The sequence below is a fragment of the Henckelia pumila genome, chromosome 3 (assembly GCF_033568475.1).
Source record: "Henckelia pumila isolate YLH828 chromosome 3, ASM3356847v2, whole genome shotgun sequence".
In the NCBI taxonomy this organism is placed as follows: domain Eukaryota; kingdom Viridiplantae; phylum Streptophyta; class Magnoliopsida; order Lamiales; family Gesneriaceae; genus Henckelia; species Henckelia pumila.
The window spans coordinates 140,258,834-140,266,370 of record NC_133122.1 but is presented as its reverse complement, the minus strand read 5'-3'; the positions used below and the strand labels follow the sequence as shown (position 1 = coordinate 140,266,370).

The following is a 7,537-nucleotide window of genomic DNA, read 5'->3' as shown; positions in this document are numbered from 1 at the left end:
TATTATGTAAATAGTATGTTGTTTTTTATTGTATGATTGTTTGGAGTCGTAAACAAAGTGGTAGACTTGTTCGAGTAACTGAAAATATTTTAAACATGGACGATAATTCTAATAATCAAGATGATAATAATAATAATCATCATCATCAAGAACATGAACAACCAAGAACACTTAGGCACCATATGAATCCAATAAGAACTAGTACACCATCTTGTTTAGTTTTTCCTCCTGATGCATCTAATTTCAATTTTAAGCCACAAGTCATTCAACTTTTACCAAATTTTCATGGCTTAGATTCTGAAAATCCATATTTGCATTTAAGAGAATTTGAGGAGGTTTGCAACACTTATAATGATCAAAATTGTAGCATGGATACTGTTCGATTAAAGCTTTTCCCTTTTTCCTTAAAAGATAAAGCTAAAACATGGTTGCAAAATTTGAGATCAAGTTCAATAAGATCATGGGAAGAAATGCAACAACAATTTCTAAAAAAGTTTTTTCCTTCCCATAGAACAAACTCTTTTAAAAGACAAATTACAACTTTTTCTCAAAAACAAGGGGAAACATTTTATCAATGTTGGGATAGATATAAAGAGTTACTTAATACATGCCCACATCATGGTTTTGAAATATGGAGAATAGTTTCTCACTTTTATGAAGGTTTAATACCTAAAGATAGGCAAATGATAGAATTCATGTGTAATGGAACTTTTGAAGATAAAAACCCAAATGAAGCTATGGAATATTTGGAGTCATTAGCAGAAAATGCTCAAAATTGGGATAATATAGGCTCAATTGAACCACCAAGTAAAACCAATAATTCAACAAATGGAGGTGGTATTTATCATCTTAAAGATGATGTAGATGTTCAAGCTAAACTTGCATCTTTAGCAAGAAAAATCGATTCATTAGAAATGAAAAAGAGTGATCAATTAAAAAGTGTTCAAGAAATTGTTTGTCATATATGTGACACACATGATCATCTTACAAAAAATTGTCCTACTTTGCCTTCATTTAAAGAATGTCTCCATGAACAAGCCAATTATGTTAACAATTTTAAAAAACCAACATTAGATCCTTTTTCACAAACATACAATCCTGGTTGGAGAAATCATCCCAATTTTAGTTGGAGGAACGATAATAATGTACAACCTTCACAACAACCTTTTCAAAATAACCAAAATCATCAAGGTTATGCTCCTTATATCCCACCTCCAAGAAAAAATTTTGAAGATGAAATTCATGCATACATTCAAAATCAAGAGTCTATCAATATTCAAAACATTCAATCTATGAATGATTTGAAAGAAACTCTTGCAAAATTTGCATCTGCACTTAATATTCATGAAAAAGGAAAATTTCCATCTCAACCACAACCTAATCCTAAAAATAAAAATCAAGAAAAATTTGATCAAGTAAAATCTGTTATTACTCTTAGAAGTGGTAAAATAGTTAATGATCCATATAGTGATGAAAACAAAGATCAATTAAACTCAAAGAGTAAGGATTCAAATCCTGATACTTTTGAGAAAGATGATGCTTTGAGTCCTAAAAATAAGAAAATTGATGATAAAATAAATAAACATGTTCCTTTTCCTCATGCATTAGTAAATAATAAAAAACAAAAAAATGATTCTGATATTTATGAAGTTTTTAAACAAGTAAAAATAAATATTCCATTAATAGATGCTATTAAACAAGTGCCTTCTTATGCAAAGTTTTTAAAAGATTTATGTACTGTGAAAAGACAATTGCATGTAAAGAAGAAAGCATTCTTAACGGAGCAAGTAAGCTCTATTATTCAAAATAATTCTACCTTGAAATATAAAGATCCCGGTTGTCCAACAATTTCATGTATTATTGGAAAAAATAAAATTAAAAAAGCTTTGTTAGATTTGGGAGCAAGTGTGAATTTAATTCCTTATTCAGTTTATGAAAAGCTTAAGTTGGGAGATTTAAAACCTACATCTGTCACTCTTTTACTAGCCGATAGGTCAATCAAAATACCTAGAGGTATCGTAGAAGATGTGTTAGTTCAAGTCGATAAATTCATATATCCTGTGGATTTTATTGTCTTGGATACACAACCAATAGAAGTACATAACGAAATTCCAGTAATATTGGGACGTCCATTTCTAGCAACTTCAAATGCTTTAATTAATTGTCGAAATGGAATAATGAAATTGTCTTTTGGAAATATGACTTTAGAACTTAATGTGTTCAATTTATGTAAACAACCAAGTATTAATGAAGATGAAGATGATAATGCAATAGAAACAATTGTGGAAGAAAATATACACCAAGAAAACTTAAATCAACAATCTGAAGTTTGTTTAGTGGAAAGTTTTGATTCAAAAAATGTTTTTAAATCAAAGTTATTTGAAGAAATTAATGAACTTGAAGAAGTAAAAGAAAATGATCATCCAAAACTTGAATTAAAACTCTTGCCAATAGAACTAAAATATGCTTTTCTTGGTGAAAATCAAACATATCCTATTGTAATATCTTCTACCCTCTTACCAAAACAAGAAGAAGATGTAATAACACTACTTAAAAAACACAAAAATGCAATTGGATGGACTTTGCAAGATATAAAAGGTATAAATCCTTTAATCTGCACACATAGAATTCACTTGGAAGAAAATGCTAAAACATATCAACAACCACAAAGAAGATTAAATCCACACATGAAAGAAGTTGTTAAAAATGAAGTTTTAAAACTATTAGATGCCGGAATTATTTATCCAATCTCAGATAGTAAATGGGTAAGTCCAACACAAGTAGTACCAAAAAAATCAGGCATCACTGTTATAAAAAATGAAAAGGGAGAATTATTACAAGCTAGGATTCCATCTAGTTGGCGTATGTGCATTGATTATAGAAAATTAAATGATGCAACTAGAAAAGATCACTTTCCGTTACCATTTTTAGATCAAATTTTAGAGAAAGTGGCAGGTAATCCTTATTATTGTTTTCTTGATGGGTATTCGGGGTATTATCAAATACCAATATCATTAGAAGATCAAGAAAAAACTACTTTCACTTGTCCGTTCGGAACTTTTGCTTTTAAAAGAATGCCATTTGGTTTATGTAATGCCCCGGCTACTTTTCAAAGATGCATGCTAAGTATTTTTAGTGACATGATTGAAGAATTTGTGGAAGTTTTTATGGATGATATAACTGTTTTTGGAAACTCATTTGAAAACTGTCTTAAAAATTTGGAAGAAGTTTTAAAAAGATGTGAAGAAAAAAAATCTTGTTTTAAATTGGGAAAAATGTCACTACATGGTTAAATCCGGAATTGTGTTAGGGCATGTCATATCTGAAAAAGGAATTGAAGTTGATAAAGCTAAGGTTGATGTTATTGCTAATCTACCATCACCAAACACGATCAAAGAAATTCGATCATTTTTGGGTCATGCGGGATTTTATAGAAGATTTATAAAAAATTTTAGCATAATATCGAAACCAATTTCAAATCTTTTAACAAAAGATGCACAATTTGAATGGACTCAAGAATGTGAAACTGCTTTTAAAAAGATAATTAATCTTTTAACTACATCACCTATTTTACAACCTCCTGATTGGTCTTTACCATTTGAATTAATGTGTGATGCAAGTGATTATGCTGTAGGAGCCGTGTTAGGACAAAGAAAAGAAGGTAAACCTTATGTGATCTATTATGCAAGTAGAACCTTAAATAGTGCTCAAATCAATTATTCAACAACTGAAAAAGAATTACTTTCAGTAGTGTTTGCATTAGATAAATTTCGATCCTATTTAATTGGTTCTACTACTATTGTTTACACTGATCATTCTGCCATAAAATATTTATCAAATAAACAAGATGCTAAGCCGAGATTAATAAGATGGATTTTGTTGTTACAAGAATTTGATCTTGTAATAAAAGATAAAAAAGGAAAAGAAAATGTAGTAGCCGATCATTTATCAAGAATAATTTCTGAATCATCTCAAAATGAAATACCAATAAATGAAAATTTTCCGGATGATCAACTATTTTATGCTACTACTATGCCTTGGTTTGCTAATATTGTAAATTTTCTTGTGACAAATAAAATGCCTTCTCATTGGAGTTCACAAGATAAAAATAAATTCTTGAAAGAGGTCAAAAAATTTTATTGGGATGATCCTTATTTGTTTAAGTATTGTCCTGATCAAATTTTTCGACGATGCATACCCGACAATGAGGTAAGTAGTGTCATTAAATTTTGTCATTCTGAGGCATGTGGAGGTCATTTTTCGTCAAAGAAAACAGCTGCAAAAATCTTTCAATGTGGATTTTATTGGCCTTCTTTATTCAAAGATACACATTCATTTTGCAAATCTTGTGAAAATTGTCAGAAAATGGGTTCAATTTCAAAACGAAACATGATGCCTTTAAATCCAATCATGATTATTGAAATATTTGACAGTTGGGGAATAGATTTTATGGGTCCATTTCCATTATCTTTTGGATTCACTTATATTTTAGTAGCTGTCGATTATGTTTCAAAATGGATTGAAGCAATTGCATGTAGAACTAATGATCATAAAGTTGTGATAAAATTTTTGAAAGAAAATATTTTTAGTCGATTTGAAATACCTAGAGCTATAATAAGTGATGGGGGAAGTCATTTTATAAATAAATCATTTTCTTCGTTGTTAAGAAAATATGGTATTACACATAAAGTTTCTACTCCATATCACCCTCAAACGAATGGTCAGGTTGAACTTGCAAATAAAGAAATAAAACAAATTTTGGAAAAAACAGTCAATCCAAATCGAAAAGATTGGTCTTTAAGATTAAGTGATGCATTATGGGCATATAGAACTGCATTTAAAACATCATTGGGGATGTCACCATATAGATTAGTTTTTGGAAAGCATTGTCATTTACCTGTTGAAATTGAACATAAAGCTTATTGGGCAATTAAAGCGTTTAATACTAATTTAGATGATGCATCTAAATCAAGAAAATTGCAATTAAATGAACTAGAAGAATTAAGAAATGATGCATATGAAAATGCAAAGATTTATAAAGATAAAACAAAAGCATTTCATGATAAAAATATTATGAGAAAATCTTTTGAAATCGGACAAAAAGTTTTACTTTATAATTCTCGCTTGCATTTGTTTCCAGGAAAACTTAGATCGCGATGGTCTGGACCATTTATTGTTAAATTTGTCTATCCTCATGGTGATGTTGATGTTGAAAATCCTAAAAATAATAATGTATTTAAAGTTAATGGGCAAAGACTTAAACCGTTTATAGAAAATGAAGTTCTTAATGAAGAGTTTATGCCTTTATATGATCCAACTTAATTGTTACTTATATTTTTATTTTATTTTTGCAGAATTGAGTTCACTTCCCGGTTAAGTGGCGGATAACGGTACTCCGTGACTATTTTCAGTCGGTTTTATTTCAATTTTCCAAAATAATTGAATATATATATATATAAATATATATTATGGATGAAGCTATCAAAAAACTTGGTAAATATTTTCCATCTGTTTCTAAAAAAGTTCTGAGAATGATTTATGAAGGCAGATGTGAAAGATTGAGAATGCTTATGCAAAAAGGAATCCCGGAGGATATTCGTCTTATAATTGAAGCCAAGGTTCGATTAGGTGGTGAAGTTCCAAAATTCTTACTTGTTCGAAATATGTCTGGACTAGGAAAAAGTACCTATGCGAAGAAAAGAAGGGCTAAAAGGTTAGATGTTTGTCATAATTGTGCCAGATGGACTTGTAATAGACAATGCAGATCTTTGGGATATGTTTCCACAAATAGAGAAGATAAAATTGATTTCATTAAGAATGGGCTGAGTAAAGAGTCATTGGATGATATCTCATTGACTCTTGAGACGCATTCTAGTGGAGATGTACAAGGTCAACTTCTCCATTTATGGAAACTATTCCAAGCGCAGCGTCATGGTGATGGTCTTGGGAATCTGACTAAAAAAGACCCTATTTGCCAATTTATAAGAAAATTGGATGGTAAGCCAACCCTCGACTCATAAATATTGAAGGAACACTGTGAGCCACAATCACATCACTGTTTATACGCATGCATGTTATTATTATATATTATTTTTTTACTATTTTCATCATTTTGTTCACATCTGTATTCCTATTTCTGTCTTATTCCTTGTTTTCCTTATAAAATCACTCAACTCTCTCTATATTTTTTTTTTAAAAAAAAAAAAAAAACATGACAGGATCTTCTTCACAAAAATTGAAAAATATTTGTGTCTTTTGTGGTTCTAATACTGGAAAGAATGAAATATTTGTTGATGCAGCAATTAATCTTGGAAAAAAGTTAGCAGAGAGAAAAATTCACTTGGTTTACGGAGGAGGCAATATTGGGTTAATGGGATCTATTTCAACAGCAGCTCATCTTGGAGGTAGTCAGGTTTTGGGTATTATTCCTACAGCTTTAGCTGAAGGAAATATTACAGGTGTTACGGTTGGGGAAGAGTTGAAAGTTTCATCAATGTACGAGAGAATAACTAAAATGATAGAAAATTCTGATGCTTTTATTGCCTTACCTGGTGGTTTTGGTACTTTAGAAGAAATTTTTCATGTTGTTTCTTGGGCACAACTTAATATCCATAATAAACCTGTTGGCTTGTTGAATATTAATAACTATTATGATGGTTTGTTGACTTTTCTCGATGTAGCCGTGGAACAAAATTTTATTTCAGAAAATTCACGAAGGATGCTCATCTCTGCTTCGAATGAAGACCAATTAATTGATGATCTCCAAGCTTTTGTTCATCAACCTGATTCAGCTATAACAAAGATCAATTGGTCTCAACCAACTAGTAAGAAAAGAAAACTGGATCATTGATTCAACATGTCATGAAATGGTTTGTGTTTGTTCCTCATCTTCAATAATTCCAGGTGATATCTCTTTCATCATGTACTCTTTATTAAAAAAAAAAAAAAATTTAAAAACAATGTCATATTCAAGTTTGGGGGAGGGTTTATCTCTAAAAAAAAAAAAAAAAAAAAAAATTTAAAATTTAAAAAAAAATATATTTCTATAATAATATTTATTTTTCTTTTTCAATGGCAGAGTAAGGAGTCAAAAACTCCTGACACGCATTAGTTTTTATTTATCATCTTATCACAATAGATTAGATTTTAATATTTCGTATATATTTAAATTGCAAACTACTAAGAAAATGAAGTTTTTTTGTATAGATGTTTATTTATTCTTCTTTTTATCAATTTAATAGAAAATATATAATTGATGGGATATAAGTTATAAATAATATATAATTGTGTGTTTTCAAATACATATTTTCTAAAACTTTTATGAGTATATAATTAAAGTGATATTGATTGAATAAATAATAACATGTATAATTGAGGGAATTAATTTGTAAAAGTGCAATAGTTACTCACATAAATTTTGTGAGTGAGGGGTAAGAATTGAGAAAACAACTTATAAGCTTTTATTGATTATTAAGAAATGGTTGATTACTAGATTAAACCTATTTTGAAAAAAAAAAAAAGAAAAAAAAAGAAAAAT

General features: G+C 29.3%; 1 non-coding gene across 1 annotated transcript; it reads right to left on the bottom strand.

Annotated features, from left to right (window-relative positions):
• Window positions 1-514: 514 nt before the first annotated feature.
• On the bottom strand, window positions 515-625 carry LOC140894067 (small nucleolar RNA R71). The gene has a single exon (XR_012153620.1). It is a non-coding gene; the product is annotated as a small nucleolar RNA R71 (small nucleolar RNA).
• Window positions 626-7,537: the final 6,912 nt, after the last annotated feature.